Raw genomic sequence first — 18344 nt, 5'->3', positions numbered from 1 at the left:
ATAGGATGAGCAAGAAGCACTTCTTAGCTTTTGGTCAATGCATCAGGATGAAAAAAGGAGGAAATTTTTTACTCTTACAATTACACTTTCTGACAAAATATTTGTTTATTGCAGTATTTTTGTACACAGGAATTGTTGGAATGATGCTGATCTCCCACTGATGAAGAAAGATATGTTAGAACGTTGCCATAATGTCTATCATTCTCTTAGGCTTTTTATATCTTATTCTGGTTGTCTCTTATTTTATTTTTGTACACTGTCAGAATGACTACTGATTTCACTGAAAATGGTTTAAAATGTGGGTAACCTCAGAGCAAAATTTCATTTGCACATTTTTTGAGGAAAATCTGATGATGTGAAATATAGTTGCTGTCAGTCAGTGAGTAAGATGGACTGAGAGTTTGATTTGGTGCAAGGAAACTTTATATTGATATCCTGGAGTGGGGTATTTCTCAGCCTCTTTCTTTCCAACAATGGAAGTTTAAATATCTTTAAGCCATCTTTCCAACTCCCAAAGTCTGTAACATGTATGCTGACGTGAATTAGCGCAAGGTGTAAAGAGGTAAGTGAATTTTGCCCTCCTGAAGGATCAGTTCTAGGGTGGTTGACTCATCACTTGGCCTTCCCTCTATTTTTCCATGGCAAGTATCATACAGGGCAAATCAGTATTTACTTAAAATATAAAAGGTAAAAGGTAAAGGTTTACTGTACTTAATTATAATGCAGGCAAATTAATATAGCTTTTTTAAAAGGCTTTTTCGGGATGCAGGTGGCTCTGTGGTCTAAACCACTGAGCCTCTTGGGCTTGCCAATCGGAAGGTCGGTGGTTCGAATCCCTGCAACGGGATGAGCTCCTGTTGCGCGGTCCCTGCTCCTGCCAACCTAGCAGTTTGAAAGCACGTCAAAGTGCAAGTAGATAAATAGGGACCGCTCCAGCTGGAAGGTAAACAGCATTTCCATGCGCTGCTCTAGTTTCACCAGAAGTGGCTTAGTCATGCTGGCCACATGATTCGGAAAAACTGCAGACAAACGCCGGCTCCCTTGGCCAGTAAAGTGAGATGAGCGCCGCAACCCCAGAGTCATTCACGCCTGGACTTAACTGTCAGGGGTCCTTTACCTTTACCTTTTAAAAGGCTTTTACTACACCAAGCTTTGTTATTTTTCAATACTGAAACCTTGAGATTGGGAACTCTGTGAATGCAGAGGGTTCCTGATCACATGGCAGCTTCTAAACACATCCAACTGAATGTGGACTTGCCTTTGGTCTGCAAGGCGAACAGTACTTGCAAGGTGAACAGTACTTGCAGACAGACCCACATGAGAAAGGTTGGCCATGCCTATAGAATAGATAGGAATAGATATGATAGGAATAGGAATAGGAATAGGAATAGGAATAGGAATAGGAATAGGTATAGGAATAGATGGGTGGTTGGGTCTATAGTCCAAAAACCATTTTTTCCTTTATAATCTTGTAATTAATATTGGGTTTATCTCTATTTTCATTTGTATTTTGTTTTTTGTCTTTTGGTGTATCAATAAAAAAAAAAAAAACATGTGTCTTGAAAGCTCTGTAGAAAGGGCTGAGCCCAGTGAGAACTACAAGTTAATGGCCATTGTGCTAATGAGAGCGAGCACGAGAGCGAGAGAGCTCTTAGTACGAGAATTAATCCCAACATCTGTCAATCTTTCTTCATGTTTTTAATGTCTTTGCTGTGGAAGAAGCTGCCCTTAGCATTACTCTCCCTAAACTTTAAAAAAAAAGAAGGAAAAAAGAAGAAGCAGTGATGAAACCTGACATGCTGTATTAAAGAGCCGTTGGGGTAACTATATATTTAGCCACTTTTAAAAACATGTCATACTGTGTAGAATTCAGAGTCATGATATCTATCACATCTGGTTAATCCATAAATTAAAGTTAATAAAAAGCCAGGTACATACAATGTGAGCTGGGCATTAAAAACAATCTAGAAAAAAACCATCAACATACTCATTTTGAGTTTCTGCCATGCATAAAGGTGACCTGAAATGGAATAACAGGCAAGTGTAATGAAAATCTGCCAACTTCCACTGACATAAACAGCCATCACTTCAAACGCTTGGAGAATATAGCAAAAGAGAGTGGACTATCCTTTGCTCTATAAAGCAAAAGGAAGCCTCAAAAAAAAAAAAAAAGAATCCCTTTATAATCTGTCATATTCTATTTATATTGGTAAACACAGTCTGAATTAGAGGTGGGCAAAACAGGGTCTTTCCTGTCCATGCTACTTTTTAATGTTTTACCATTAAATCCATTCTGTTCTGTCTCTGGATTAATCTGTGCATTCATTAAAAAAACACCTGCATAAAAACTAGCATATGCATGTATTTCTGAACACACCTCACCAACATTTCTAGACACGTTTTCTCTCAAATAATGCATTTCCAAATGTATCTCAGAAGACACACTTCGAAACAATATGTTTTTTTAAACTGAGAACCCCATTGGAGCATTTAAGAAGTGTGAGGCCTGTGGTCCCGGAAGGGAGACTCAGGTCTCTTTGTATCATAATTCACAAAGTGCTAATCCCTCAAGCATCCTTAATCTGAAACTAGTTTCATTCTTTCTGAATTAAGTTAACAGGCAAAATGGCTTACCTCTGTAATATGTTTTTAAAAACATGGTTGTTGTTTTTTAATTTACTGTTTTTAAAGAGTGCACATGACTATCATTTTTAAAGTTATTAACTTTTGCCCTAAGATTTTCTCAAACTAGAATTTTAGACCTATATTGGATTTTTATTTATTTAATGTAATTTGTATTCTGCTTAATTGTAAACTGTTTACATAAAATGAAATATACACTCAACTTACCAGTGAGTCAGAGTTAAAAACAAGTTTCTGTAATACATGATCAGAGCCATCCCTTAACAACTGATAAGATTATTGTATCAACTATAGCATTATTAATATTTCAATTGCAATATAACATTGCAAGGCAATACAGTGGTACCTCGGGTTAAGTACTTAATTCGTTCTGGAGGTCCGTACTTAACCTGAAACTGTTCTTAACCTGAAGCACCACTTTAGCTAATGGGGCCTCCTGCTGCCACCGTGCCGTTCTCATCCTGAAGCAAAGTTCTTAACCTGAAGCACTATTTCTGGGTTAGTGGAGTCTTTAACCTGAAGCGTATGTAACCTGAAGCGTATGTAACCTGAGGTACCACTGTATCTAAATGGATTTTTTTTGGGGGGGGGGTGTTAGAAAATGGCAACACTGTACCTGTCTAATTGATTTCTCAGGGTGTTTGGAGAATTTGTAGGGCTGTAATTCCCTGCTATCTATGTGAACTGTGCAAGAACTTGCAGCACCTCACAATGGCCCTTTTGCATCACTGTCCTTCTGTTGCCACATTACAGGTGCCTTTGGCAATATTGGCACAATATGACAACTCAGGATGATTCCAAGGTGCAGAGACACTTATACACAATCCTTTCCTGTTCACTCAGATACTCACAGAGATTCTTTTAAAGATGGGATAATGGATTTCACACTTAAAAATTGAATCCATTATAGAGTATCAGTTGGAGATATTATTTAGGAAAAACTGGCTTCATGGCCGTGATAGTAGGGAGGAAGTGAAAAAGAGAAGTGTATCTCTCCCCTCAATCTCTTTGCTTCTTCACTGCCTTCACCCTTGAGGACTGAAGCTGCTGTCAGTATGCATTTAAACACTGGTTCTGGCACTAACACATCTCCATTAAGCTTTCATGTTTTATTAAAAAATCAAACAATGCTAATTATCCTCTAGTTTTGATGTCTGAAATAAAAACAAAAAACCCGAAGCCCAAGCAGCTCAGATTCTTCATCATTGTAGTAGCACATCTCCTGTAATTGAAAGCCTTGTCAGCACCTGCCTAGTGAGACTTATGTACAAAAGATTTATCCTCAGTACCAGGCTTATTCAAAACTCACCTTTAACCTATTATCTAGTGAGCATCCTTAGAGGCCAGGGGTGATGATAATCATAAAATGCATTTTCCTTTTAGCACAATAACATGTGAACAGAACACATTTCAGCAGCCGGCCTTAAGAAAACAGCAAGGTTGTGAACCATTGCAAGTGAAGCCTGGAGTCTTGAAAAGCTTCCATCCACAATACCCAGAAACATGAAGGGGGCATGTCCTGAGAATACCACTGGAGGAAACCCTGCCCCTGTAGGATTCAAAAGGACCCGGTTGTGTGCAGCAGTTAAATCTGATTTCGTTATCACAGGAAAATCCAACAGGCATCCCAGGGGGACAAGCTTTGAAGGTAGTGCTGACATTCCAAATAACTACTTCTGCCTTTCAGAACTTTAATCATTGATATTGCAGACCTCACCCAAGGCAGAATCCTTCTTATTCCTTTGATGCTGGGAAGGCGATCATGCGATAGCCATTCCCACAGGTGGTAAGGAGGGGGGGACCTAGTGCAAATGAGAACTGGAAACTAAAAGAGCAATTACAGCATGAGAACAAAACAGCAGCAAAATTGCCCACGACAGAAGTTTGTCATTACTCGGGGGGGGGGGGGGAGATAAATGCAAACACAAAAATCAGTGATCACTGGCAGTGTGCGCTGTGATATTTTTCAGTTGCTGGTTCTTAAAGCAGCTCTCCTCTGAAAACTATACAGCATGGCAGAGTCTGGAACAGGCAGTTGTGCCCATACTGAGAGAGATGTAGAACAAAGCTTCCTTTCCCTCTCCGGGCCAAGGAGAATTTATGGGGCAGGTGCTATTTTAGCCTGGTACTTCCTTTTCCTGTAAGACTAATATTAGTATTTGAATACTATTAGCTTTAAGGAGAATAAAACAAACAAGAACAATGAGAATGTTCCAAAACGTATAATCAAATTGCTTCTCTGTGAATATTCTCTAGCTATTCTCTGCTCAAATATTTGCTCAATATTCACTGAATATTTTATATGCTTCAGTATTTCACTTCAATATTTTTAATTTTTACAGTATTCTTAATTGAGAGTGGAATTTTTTATTTGACAGCTGGCATGCAATGTTATCAAGTACTTGACAGCATTTGATAGGAAGGAAATACTTATCTAAAAATATTGATTATCAGTAAACAGTGGGCAATAATTTGGAAGCAGATGAGATTTTACATTTAATGGCTGCAAAAGCAAGAGAAGCCTACAGAACTCAGCAATATCCAATTTTGTGGTGAAATTTCATACTGAAAAATTTACACTCACAATTTGAGTTGTAAAACTGGAAATTCCAAATTTGATGTTAACAGACGTATCAATAACGCATCAAGGACTTAACACTGTGCTTACAGCTTAATAGTTAAATATGAAAATCAGCTACTCAGTTTTATTTACTTTTCCACTAAAATCTACAGTTTACTTACCACATTGTCACCAGCTTGCTGCTCCCAATGTTTGCCAGTTAGGCGTTGCTTTAATTATTTCCTACAAGCACTCATAAACAAATGAGCAAGTTCTATAACAAAGGATTGTAAACGTAATCCTAGAACACCCAACTCTGTGCAGGGAAGAGCTAGGCAGTCAGCTCTGTGTTTGCTGGTCACAAGCCTACGCTGACCAACCCACAACCCCTGAATTAGTCATGGGTGCAGGACTGTTGAGAAGGATGAAAAAGGGCACATTCAATGGGTGAGTTCCTTGGATGAGATGAAGCGATTCCTTATTTCCCAGTGAACTGAGGCAATCAGGTTTGGCAGAGAAGTAGCCTCCAGTCTTTTCAGGCTGAAGCTAATTTGGACCATTTCTCCAGCATCCCTATTTCCATGCAATTATCGTTCTGCATTTGTGTAAGTTGAGATCTCCTTGGCAGCAGCCCTAGCACCCAGACTAAGTTCAAGCTCCAAGGATATAGGTGTGTGGGGTGGTCATGTGGGAGGCAACACCTCAAGTGGTATAGATAGTTGTTGTTAAAGCTTATTTCTGCATCCGCTTTCAGCCGCAAAAGGTCCCATGGTGTCTCACGAGGGTTGATGCACAGACAAAATTTGAGTAAAAAGATGCAACTTGCAAAAATGTAAGGCTACAAAATCTCAGCATTTTAAAAAAGGCTGAAACCCAAATACATCCAGTGAGGTAGGCACAGCAAGTGAAAAATCTTGCCCCCCTCCCCACCCCATGCTTGGGAGTGTACATTTTTGGAACAGGCATCCCCTCACTTTCTCTCACCACCCTCACAAAGCGAAGGTTTGGGGCTGCTGGTGTGGAGCACAAAGATCACCTAGGCTTATCCATAATGATGGCTGATAAGAAAGAGCCAAGAGCGGCAATGTTCTAGTCAGACAAGGCAATGGGGCCAGGATTCTTACCACAATGATGACATCAATCCTTAGTGTCTCTCCAGGCTACTAATTCCCTCGTAGATTTCTTCCTCCACAGAAGAATACCCGTGGGGAAGATTCTGTGTCAGAATGCAAAATAGATTTCCCCCCAAGAAAAGGCTTCATTGATCCATTTTCTTGCATATAGATCTTTCCAGCAAAACCCACACAGATTTTGTATTCTGATACGATGCTTTGGTATATCTCTTTTTATATTCCTGTCAGAAACACACAAAAAAGTTACATGAGAATTGATCTTGAGTAATTTGTGGTTGGATTACACAAGAACCTTATGACAACTACCTAGCTAAAAATCTTAGAGCATAAACTTGTCTTTTAACCTTCATGGTTGCTATTGAGACTCTTTATGAAATATTTCACTCTTCATTAAGATGCACTAAATAGGCTTTTTCAGTTTCATAATGAAAAAATCCCATTTTGTAAGTACTCACAAAATCAAATTAATATTAATTGTATTCAGCTGTGTGCCAGTAAGGGGAATTTCAATTGCTTCAACCAGAAAGTTAATTTCTTTTTTCTTTCTTTTTTCTGGAAGCAGAACATTGAACAAAATGGGAGGTGTGGGTCATCCTTTATTCAGCTGGATTTGCTCAGCCACATAAGTGTCTTGCTTTCCTTTGCAGAGAATGCTATTCTGAAGGCCCAAGCCACCTCCAAAACCTGGTATGTATAATTCCTATTTTGATAACTTCCCTGAGTTGGAATAGCTGCAAGTGGGTGGTCTGTGAGTGTGGGGCATTAAGGTGGCTAGGAGGGGGTCAGTTTCCTCTGTTTTCCTCCAAATTTTATTGTTATGCTTTGAGAGGATCTATATTTCTAAACAAGTCTGACATTCTGAGGATGGAGAGTGACAGAAATGTAGTATACAGTGGGTCTGCAACTTACGTGGGGGTTACATTAGGGGGGTTTGCACGCAAAGGCAAAATCATGCAGAGTGAGGAAGAACTCTGGGACACCCCCCCCCCCGTGATTATCCCTACCTTTCTGGGCTCTGGGAAGGTCACTCAAGGCCTCTGGAAAGCTGTGGGTGGCTCCTGCCAGATCTTGTGGGAGCCTTACAGAGCCTTACAGAGTTTGGTGAGCAAGGTGGAGGCCTTCCAAAAAAACCTCTGCAGGAAGAACACCTGGTGCAGAAAGAGCTTTTTACAGTAAGCCCAAGATCTCATGGGTCCTTCACAAGATCTCGGATGGCCTCTTCTAGCTACTCACACCCCAAATTCTCAGAATTTCAGAAATAGACTGGAAAGAGAAGCTGCTGAATTGCAACTCATTACCAAACTTAAAACCATGGAGAGACCTGGTCTGAACAAAGACATTGGATTCTTATCTCATTATACATGACTAAGCCATTTCTCACTTTCTCACCCCTTGCCTTTTCCTGTAAGACCTATTACAGTCGTTAAGAGTCGTCAACAGGCTCATCTCAGCTATCTGCCAATCTCCCATTCCCACCACCCTTCTGAGTAATACCCCTCCCCACCTTCTCACTATATAGAAGGATCTGGCAACTTCTGTTTCAGTGTATCTGAAGAAGTGTGCATGCACATGAAAGCTCATACCAAGAACTAACTTAGTTGGTCTTTAAGGTGCTACTGGAAGGGATTTTTTTATTTTGACTATGGCAGACCAACACGGCTACCTATCTGTAACCCAAATTCTCCGTGTACTTATTTCTTTTCATGCCACCCATGGAAACTTGCAACTGCTTAAGTAAATCACACATAAGTTGTGGGTCTGCTGCACTTAAATTTAAATAGAGTCAAAGTAAGGCCTAGTTCTTATTGAGGTGGTAAACCTATGTCTGGGCTGCACCATTTAAGACTGCAGAAGAGTTCTCACCCAGCCTTAACCCTGACATGCTAACGTTCTCTGTGAATAAGCCTTCAAAGCTATGAGCTCCTACAGCTCCTACAGCCCAGACACAGATTTCCCATCTCAGTGAGGCGTAGGTCTAAATTTCACCTCATTCTTGCAGAACTGGTATTGGTCTCAAAAGAAAGGCTGGCTCTTCCTATAGTTCTCATGGCATTTGACTTATCATGTCACAGAGCAGGAGACCCCTCTTGTTTTGTACAGGTCCTCCATAAATAGTCTGCTTTGTCAATACTGCAGTCTAACCTGTGGCTTCAGGGCAGCTTCCCAGTCACCCTTCTCCAGGTGCCTTGTTTCCCTAATCTCCATGCCACATTGTGACACAACAGTAGGTTAATCACCCTGCTCAGCCTGAATGCAATCCATGTCTTCTGAATCTGCATGCGACACTGAAACACAAGTGCTCCCTGGCACTATTTCACCTTGACCCACACTGAGGCTAGTTCTTGGTCCTTGCTGAACCTTGCCCTTCCTTTCACTGAAGTCTCAAATGGTGTCTTTGTGTGGGAATAAGGAAAGGATCTATTCTGACACTGAACTCCCCATAGATTACAATTTGAGAAGCCTTCTTTGAGACAGAGGGCTGGTTCTTGCATTGACTCAGACAGTCCATTCTCATGGCAGAAGTAATTTAATTAGCTCTAAATCATCCCTGCTAGGCAATGTCAAGTCTGATTCCGAATATATTCAGAGTTGGCAAATTATCTTCAGTGATTTCATGTTGCCTCTTTGCTGCTTGTTCCAACATTTAATTGCTCTTTTTGCCAGGGACTTTATTGAAAGCCTTTTTATATTCCTACATCGTATCTCTGGAATGAGTGGCTGGAGGCTCTTCCAGACTCAGGACATGGAGCCTCCACCTGCTGCTAAACCAGTTCAAGAGCTAGGCCTGATTATATGCTGAAGCCAGACCCACATGCTGACTTGTTCCACACATTCCCACACAGCCTGGGCCAAGTGTGGCACGCAGCACAAGAGAGGACAAGGTAAAATGAAGCAGACAGGTAATGGTGCTCTTTCCTTTTCTTACTTTTCATCCAGTCCTCCACCACCGGAGAAACCAGCCCTTGCCAGACGAGTAAGTAAGAACAAAATCAAATGCCACTGTTTCCTTTGAGAGGGAAATAATAACTGACGGTGCATGTCCACAGCTGTGCAAAACACAAACTTAGATTCATAGAGTTGGAAGGGATCCTGAGGATCATGTGGTCACCCCCTGCAAGGCTTTCCCATGTGGGGATCAAACCCGCCACCTTGGTGTTATCAGCACCACGCTCTGACCAACTGAGCTTCCAGGCTGACAAAGTTTATGCTCTTGGGACAGTTGCAATAGTATAACCCTCTAAGTGTCCTGATTTCCCAGGGACAGTCCCGGAATCACAAAAGCCATCCCAGCTTCTGATTTGATCCCGGAATGTCCCTATTTAGCCAGCCTGTGCTGCCACCACTGAACTCAGGGTGGAGGGTGAGCCAGCCCTTGCCTTAGTGGCGGCAGAGAGGGAGCATCCCATGGCCTCCCCAGGGCTGCTGCTGCTGCTGCTGCCGGCCTCCTTCCTTGGGCAGCTTGTAGCAGCTGCTGGAGAGCAGGTGAAGAAGAGAGGCTGCTGCCTCTTAAAATGATATCAGGATTGAGGACGGTGGAGGGTGTGTTTGCTGTGTCCTATTGATAATAATAATAATAATAATAATAATAATAATAATAATAATAATAATAATAATAATAATAATTTTATTATTTATACCCCGCCCATCTGGCTGGGCTTCCCCAGCCACTGTGGGCGGCTTCCAACAAAGTATTAAAATACAGTAATGCATCAAACATTGAAAGCTTCCCTAAACAGGGCCACCTTCAGATGTCTTCTAAAAGTCTGGTAGTTTTTGTTCTCTTTGACATCTGGTGGGAGGGCATTCCACAGGGCGGGTGCCACTACTGAGAAGGCCCTCTGCCTGGTTCCCTGTAGCTTGGCTTCTCGCAGTGAGGGAACCGCCAGAAGGCCCTCGGAGCTGGACCTCAGTGTCCAGGTAGAATGATGGGGGTGGAGACGCTCCTTCAGGTATACTGGACCGAGGCCGTTTAGGGCTTTATTGATGAAGTGGTGGCGGCACTCACTCTTTTTCTGATAGGAAATGTTCTGCAGGGCGGGGGGGGGGTGAGGAGAGTCAATTGAGGGGAGTGAGAAACCTCCATATTTTCATCTGAGGAAGGTTGGAGGGTATACCTTCTGGGGGCACATACAGGAACTTTTCAATGAACCAACTTTGCTATGCATATAACATGTCTCGGTTATCTTGAGGGAGGAAGAACCCCCTTGGCAAGGATAGCAGAAGAGATGGCAGTCCTGCCGCAACGGCCAAGGCTGGGTGTGTTGCAGCAGGGTCAGCAGGTGCCCAAGGTCCAGGCAACCAGGCAGGCAAAGCAGCGTCCAAAGGCAGCCCAAGATCAGGGCAAGCAGAGAGCCGTCTGATGGTGCCCCTGGAGTTGAGTTTTAAACTTGCTCCTATAACAACCTGTCTTTTAGTTACTTGTTTTAATTATCCATATGAGGTTAGCTCCCAGAACAAGCTCTGTCTTTAATAGGCAACATACTTTTTGAGGAAATGGGATTTCCCACTGGGTTTAAAGTACTAAAACAGCAGTATGAAGAAGCTGGTGCATGCTGCTTTCAATGTAAGCAGTTTGCTGACTCCCTCTCCTCCTCCACTCCCACTCCCCATGGAAAGATGAGGAGCAAGGAAAACCCTTCTATTTGTTAACTCTACAAGCATAGGCTGAACTTTTCTGCTGCATTTTGTACTCTCTGCTCGCTGGTCTGTCCTGCCGTTTTAAACTGGAAGAAGAAGAGCTTTGCTGAATTGTTGACTTATACTAGCTGCTAATGTGAGGCAGCAGAATGTGTTGACTTATCCTGGTGACTAACATGATCTCGCTAATGGGTTCAGCTGAAGAAAAGGGCTGCTCTTGTGTGCCAATCCTCCACTGCTGCAATTTGCTCTCTAGGCTTTGCTGGGATTTAAATTGCATTTCCTTCAGTGTTTGCTCTTTCAGAATTGGCAGAGAGGATAGGGAGGGGAAGTCAGAGATTACTTACCATCCTGAGGGCTAAACGGGCAGTGAGAAACTGGCAGCTTTAGTTAATTTTGGCAGTAGTAGGGGCTTCTACCCTGGGGCAAAACTGCCTTCTTCCTAAAATGCTCACCCAGCGCTATAAGAAGAAACAAGTCCCATCCCACCAACAAATTCAGTACCAAAACTGCTGGCCTGGTGCAGAATGCAAGAACCTTGGATTTCTTGGTGTGCTTGGGTGTGTTGACATCAACCTGGTCTTAGTCACAGTGATGTGTCTGCGTGTCTTAGCTGTTATTGCTCCTTCTGCTGCTCTGGCCTGCAGACAGGCATAAACAGGGCCAGAAACATCTCAGGCGATAAGCTAGTCTGCCTGTGATCAAGCTAGCAAGAGGGTGGTGGGAGTTGTAGTCAAAAACATGCAGGGCATTAGGATGGGGAAGGCTGGGATAAGACAAGGCAAGGGGTGGCACAGTGGAGTACGTACTTTTTATGTGAGGCACGGCAACATACTGTGAATGATGGGCAGTGCCTCTAAGGCAGTCTGTACAGACACATGGAGGTACCTCATCCAGAATGGGACTACTGGCCCATCAACTCCTCAAATGTCTACTCTGACTAGTGGCAGTTGTCACAGGTTTTTAAAAAATGCTATTTCCCAGCCTAGCTACCTATCAACCAGAAAATGTGAGGATTTACACCTGCGTCCTTCTTGAAAAATCTTGATTTAGCAATGAGCTATACATAGCTCAGCGGTTGTTTTAGAGGAAGGTTTATTATAGAGGAAGGCTGGTCTAGTACTAATGGTCCCCAATAAACCCTGGAAGCAGAGACCTAATCTGTGGCAAATCCAGAATGAGGGACAGATAGGATCAGATTCTCTATCTTAACTTGGTCAGAGGTCCCGTGAAAAATAGCTAGTGCAGATGGAAGAAGAGTGATGCATGCAGTCCTACTGGTACCAGCAGCAGCCTGGAAGCTGCTTGCCACAGGCACTGAGGGACTGGGCTATCTGTCAGCACCTGCCGTCATTCTGCTGAAGTTTGCTTGCTCTGCTGTAGAGAACAGAAGGAGAATTCATGACATCGCTTTTCCGCTTCCTCTTGAAGAAGCCCTTGTGGTTGTGTAACTCAGTGTGCAAAATATTTCTTGAAGCCAACTTTTCAGATCAAGAAAAACTAAGACAACAGGAGTTTTCAAAGATGTGCCTGGTAGACCAAGAAAAATGAATTTCAAGTCATGGAAGTCTTGCAGAGTGTAACCTGATGCCAATGACCTGTTGTTTATAGCAGGAAAAGTATGAACTCATGTCTCAACTAGATGGCAAGGATGGCACCAATACATAAAGACACAAACTATCAAAACAAATACATTCCCCTGAAATCAGTTCCTTGCTTCAAACAGCATAGCATGCTTGTTACATGTTACTTTCTCTTTAAGAGATAGACAGCAAATTGCAGCAGAATTGGTAACTGCCGCCCAGTGCAGATTGCCCTCCCCACTCCCCAGCTACGCTAGGTCTTTTGTTTTTTTGTTTAAGGATGATAAAGTACTGGAAACAGGGATCAAAATAACCTCTGACTTTTCACTCTGTCAAGATCAACACCGATATGCACAAGTGAAGCTTTCATTGCATTGACTGGGTTTGTAGAGTAGCTGGTCTGATGACCACGCAAGGATATGGCTAAGGTCAGTTCTGTGTCAGCTGGCATGAGAGAGAGCAGGGCCACCAAAAGAGGGGGGCAGTGGCCCCGTGAGAGGGGTTAAAACTCACAGCAGGCAGGAACAACAACCCCCATAAGACATCATCACAAGTGCAAAGAACTCTTCTAAACATTTTTTTTATTTCCCAATGTTACACATTTCCTATTTCATGTAAAAAACTGAGGAAACCCCACTGGGTTTCTCTTTTATAACACAGGAAAGGAGGATCAGCTGAAACGAGAGATCAATATTCAACATGGATCGTTATTGGAGGTTGTTTTTTTCCACACCGCCATAATTTAGGAGGCAACTTAATTAGGTTGCACAGGAATGAGAATGTAGAGCGCCTCTCCTTTTGTTTCCATGGATATTTCCATTTCCTTTAAATATATATATATATATATATATTATTTCTGAATTTTCATTTTTAATGAACAACAACAGAAATGAAATACAATAGAGATCTCCCCTTTGACTCCCCTCCCCCTTTTGTGGATCCTTATGTTGTGATTTTCCCCTGCATCTCCTCTATAGCTCCATAGTTCAAATTGTTAACTACAGGTTTTATGTCAATCCTACTAATTATTTTAATTGTTTACAATAATTTTTCAAATAGATTATGTACTTTTCCCATTCCTTATTTTTAAAAATGATTCTTCCTGTTTCTGGATTCTTCCAGTAGGTTTTGCCATTTCGCCATAGCCCATTAATTTTATCTTTCATTCTTCCTTGGTCGGGACTGCATCTTCTTTCCATCACTGGCCTAACACAATCATGTGCATAAACAGTTTTTCCTGATATTTCCATTTTCTTGGCAAAGTGTCCTTGCCCATTTGGGCCATTTATGTGCAGTTTCCACAAAGATAGCCTTAGTTGTTTGATCACTATCTAGGAACCTAACATTAGTATAAATTGTTCCAGGTTGATTAAAAGATTATCAGTACTTGCTGCAACAAGCAGAAGGCCCAGTTACACAGATATAGTATTGTTTGCACTGGCCCTAAAACGATACAGAAACAACAGTCCAGCACAAAGTTAGGTACACTTGCAGCCCGTTGAGTCACCAGACACCAGCCCATTCAAGGAAACAGGCTTCCATACATCTGCCTCAGGGATCGGGCCATTTCCCCTGGCTTAGTGAGACAAATGTGAGTTGGATTGTTGGACTGGACCAGGGGACAGAGGAAAAGGCTCTCAATGGCTGCTAGCCTCTGCCCAAGGCAGCTTGCTTCTGAAGAGCACTTCCCTGAAGCCACAGGCGGGGAGGGGGCTGTTGCGCTCAGGGGCCACTTGCTGGTTTGCTACAGGCCTCCATCTGGTTGGCAACTGGGAGAACAGGAGACGGAACTCGATGGGCCCTTGGCCTGATCCTGCAGGCGCTTCTTATGATCTTCTCTTTCCTGCCAAGAATTTGGACGTTTCCTAAGCGATGCCCTTGCGTGCTCATGCACGGAGCCTTCAATGGCTTTTGCACACTTCATGTCTCCAAGTCATGGATGAAAGCCAAGCAAAAGTTTGAGGGCGCACCAGAAGAAAACCAAAAGCAAAGGGGCTCTTTGCCAAAAGAGCCAAAAGTAAATAAGATGGCTTCTGCTTAGTCCTTGGCAAAAACCAGCTTGTGTTAACTGGGGACTGCAGGCTTGTTTCCTTCCCTTGGCCGTAGGAACAGGTAGTGCAGAGTCTGTAACAGTATTTTGGCTGGGCAGCTTTCTTGACCTTTGTCTGGACCTGCTAAAACTAAGCAGAACGCGTGATCTGGAAATGCCTCAAAACAAGATCAACATTAATTTCAGCTATTTATTTAGGAGAACTATCAAGTGTGATTGTTGACTTTTAAAAATCCACGACTGAGCAAGGTGGCTTGTCTGCACTATTCTTGTTGCAAAGATGGAAAGACTCCAAAATACATGAGGGCGCATGTTCAGTTCACACTCCATCAATGTTTTGCTCTGCAGTGTTACTAGACTGCTGGCTTAGCAACAAAACAAAGCCAGGGCAATAATTCAGTCTAAACTTACGCAAGTGGGAAGTTTCACATTCTGTTTTCTTTCCTTCTTGTTTTCCTTTTTTCTCCCTGATGGATGATATTGGTCTGGAGTAGATTGCATTTTTAAATGAAAGATGGCAGAAGGTGGGTGAATTCTTTGGTTTCTGGCATTTTTCACTACATTTCTTTCATTTGGTAAATGTCTCTGCAAAGTTACAAACTGAAGGGTACTTTTTTATTAAAAAGTTGAATTTACAGTTCAAGTCCATTGCAGCATTCTTTCGTAAAAAGCTTAAATTGCCATCCTGTCTCTTTCCCTCTGCAGCGTAATGCTGATGTTTGCAACCCCCAGGACAGCTTAGATCGATTTGGCAGGTTCCTATTATTGGTGTGTTGGCCGTAAAACAGTCCAATGCTGTTGATCCCACTGCAAAGTTATAAGCCATTATCCAGTTATAAGATAGGAGGGTGAATAATTACCTTTGCCTCTGTCTAATGCAACAAGCACTGCCGTTATCAACCCTCAAACAATTAAGAAGGATCCATTGGCAGCGTGGCACAGATTCCCTCTGTCTTGCATGAAATGATCTCAAATAGGCCAGAAACTACAGGGCACAATTCATGAACCAAGATCTCAGTTCTGTTAAAATAAAGACTGTCTTGATTGCAAGCATGAAACAGATACTTACTTTGTTTTGCAATCTCTGCTTTTATGTGTTTCTGATGCACTTCAGTTTATTGGCATACTTTTATCAGAATCTTCCATCCTGATTCCAAAAGTGTCACATGTTTTCACCCATGGACACTTGGGGGGGGGGCGGGAGGAAGCAAGTAACTGTATGTGTGTCTGTGCTCCTATCTGCCTTTTGTGTTCCCCTGGGGTGTGGGGTACTGTTGTCCGTGTTTGCTTACAGAAAGAGCTACTCTCAGTCTCCACCACTGGATCAGCCTTGTAGTTCAAATTTATTTTCTGCTTGTGTTGCTAGCTGTTTGTGCTGTGACTGCGTGGCTTGTTGTGTAGGAGAATTCTTTAGTCTGGCGGGCTACTCTCTACCATCCATTCTTGTGTAGTAGAACAAAGTAATATTGTCTACCCACCTCAGCTCTTTCCTCCTTTCTTGTTGTACCAGCAAAGTAGCTCAGTTGGCAGTCATGGGTTCAAGCCCCGCTTGGGCAAAAAATTCTTGCATTGCAGAGGGTGGAATTAGATGACCCTCATGGATCACTGCCTTGCCGTGGCGAAGGGGCTTGAATAACTCAGAGAAGCTATGAGCTATGCCATGCAGGGCACCCAAGATGGACAGGTCATAGTGGAGAGTTTTGACCAAACGTGATCCACCTGGAGGAGGAACCGGCAAGCCACTCCAGTATCCCTGCCAAGAAAACTCCATGGACAAAGACAACAGGCATATAAAAGTTATGACGCTGGAAGATGAGCCCCTCAGGTCGGAAAGCGTCCAACATGCTACTGAGGAAGAGTGGAGGACAAGTACAAGTAGATTCAGAGCTGATGAAGCGGCTGGGCCAAAGCCGAAAGGTCGCTCAGTTGTGGATATGCCTGGAAGCGAAAGGAAAGTCCAATGCTGTAAAGAAAAATATTGCATGGGAACCTGGAACGTAAGAACCATGAACCTGGGTAAGTTGGATGTGGTCAAAAGTGAGATGGCAAGAATAAATATTGACATCCTGGGCATCAGTGAACTAAAATGGACGGGAATGGGCGAATTCAGTTCGGATGACCATCATATCTACTACTGTGGGCAAGAATCCCATAAAAGAAATGGAGTGGCCCTCATAGTCAACAAAAGAGTGGCAAGAGCTGTACTGGGATGCAATCTCAAAAATGATAGAATGATCTATCATTAGGAAGAACTACCTGACAGTAAGAGCTGTTCGACAGTGGAATTTGCTGCCAAGGAGTGTGGTGGAGTCTCCTACTTTGGAGGTCTTTAAGCAGAGGCTTGACAACCATATGTCAGGAGTGCTCTGATGGTGTTTCCTGCTTGGCAGGGGGTTGGACTCGATGGCCCTTGTGGTCTCTTCCAACTCTATGATTCTATGATTCTATGATCTCGATACGAATCCAAAGCAGACCTTTTAACATCACAGTAATCCAAGTTTATGCATCAACTACTGGTGCTGAAGAAACTGAAATTGACCAATTCTATGAAGACTTACAACACCTAATAGAAGTGACACCGAAGAAGGATGTTCTTCTCATTATAGGGGATTGGAACTTGAGGCTTTGTAGGGCAAGTTTTGCAGGTCACCTGTACAATCAGTTACATAATTTGCATTTCTCTGCTTGGGTTATTTTGGGCCCTTTAGGCTGTTGCACACTCAGGACTGAGTGTGGAGGGAAGTGTATTATTATTATAAAATAATCCAGAGCAAGGCAGTGATCCATGAAGGATCACTGTCTTGCGGTGGCGAAGGGGCTTGAATAACTCAGAGAAGCTATGAACTATGCCGAGCAGGGCACCCAAGATGGACAGGTCATAGTGAAGAGTTTTGACCAAACGTGATCCCCCTGAAGGAGGAACCGGCAAGGCTCTCCAGTCCAACATGCTACTTCTTTTCATTATAGGGGATTGGAATGCCAAAGTAGGGAATCAAGAGATAAAAGGAACAACTGGCAAGTTTGGCCTTGGAGATCAAAACGAAGCAGGGCAAAGGCTAATAGAGTTCAGCCAAGAGAACAAGCTGGTCATCACAAACACGCTTTTCCAACAACACAAGAGACGACTCTACACATGGACATCACCAGATGGGCAGCATCAAAATCAGATTGATTATATTCTCTGCAGCCAAAGATGGAGAAGGTCTATACAGTCAGCAAAAACAAGACCTGGAGCTGACTGTGGCTCAGATCATCAGCTTCTTATAGCAAAATTCAAGCTTAAACTGAAGAAAGTAGGAAAAACCACTGGGCCGGTAAGATACAATCTAAATCAAATCCCTTATGAATACACAGTGGAAGTGAGAACTGGTTTAAGGATTTAGATTTGGTGGGCAGATTGGCTGAAGAACTATGGGTGGAGGCTTGTAACATTATGCAGGAGGCAGCAACAAAAACCATCCCAATGAAAAGGAAATGCAAGAAAGCAAAGTGGCTGTACAACGAGGCCTTACAAATAGCGGGGGAGAGAAGGCAAGCAAAATGCGAGGAAGATAGTGAAAGATACAGGAAATTGAATGCAGATTTCCAAAAAATAGCAAGGAGGGACAAGAAGGCCTTCTTAAATGAGCAATGCAAAGAAATAGAGGAAAACAATAGAATGGGGGAAACCAGAGATCTGTTCAAGAAAATTGGAGATATGAAAGGAACATTTCGTACAAAGATTACCATAATAAAGG

At 42.7% G+C, this 18344-nt stretch overlaps 1 long non-coding RNA gene across 11 annotated transcripts in view; it reads left to right on the top strand.

Annotated features, from left to right (window-relative positions):
* LOC308581600 overlaps positions 1 to 18344 on the top strand; it is a 150130-nt gene that overhangs the window by 95229 nt on the left and 36557 nt on the right. For 8 of the 11 annotated variants that reach the window (XR_014005123.1, XR_014005124.1, XR_014005126.1 and 5 more), the window contains 2 exons: positions 6984 to 7023; positions 9274 to 9310. The exons of 1 other annotated variant lie outside the window; for it this stretch is intronic. This is a non-coding gene — a long non-coding RNA (uncharacterized lncRNA). Of the gene's footprint in view, positions 1 to 4026; positions 4292 to 6983; positions 7024 to 9273; positions 9311 to 18344 lie in introns of all 11 variants that reach the window. 2 more of the 11 variants (XR_014005125.1, XR_014005129.1) reach the window with 2 other exon arrangements.

This window comes from Podarcis bocagei (genome assembly GCF_964188305.1).
Source record: "Podarcis bocagei genome assembly, chromosome: 1".
NCBI classification, from domain to species: Eukaryota; Metazoa; Chordata; class Lepidosauria; order Squamata; family Lacertidae; genus Podarcis; species Podarcis bocagei.
Note: the sequence above shows the minus strand (reverse complement) of the source record. Positions and strands in the feature narration are given on the sequence as shown.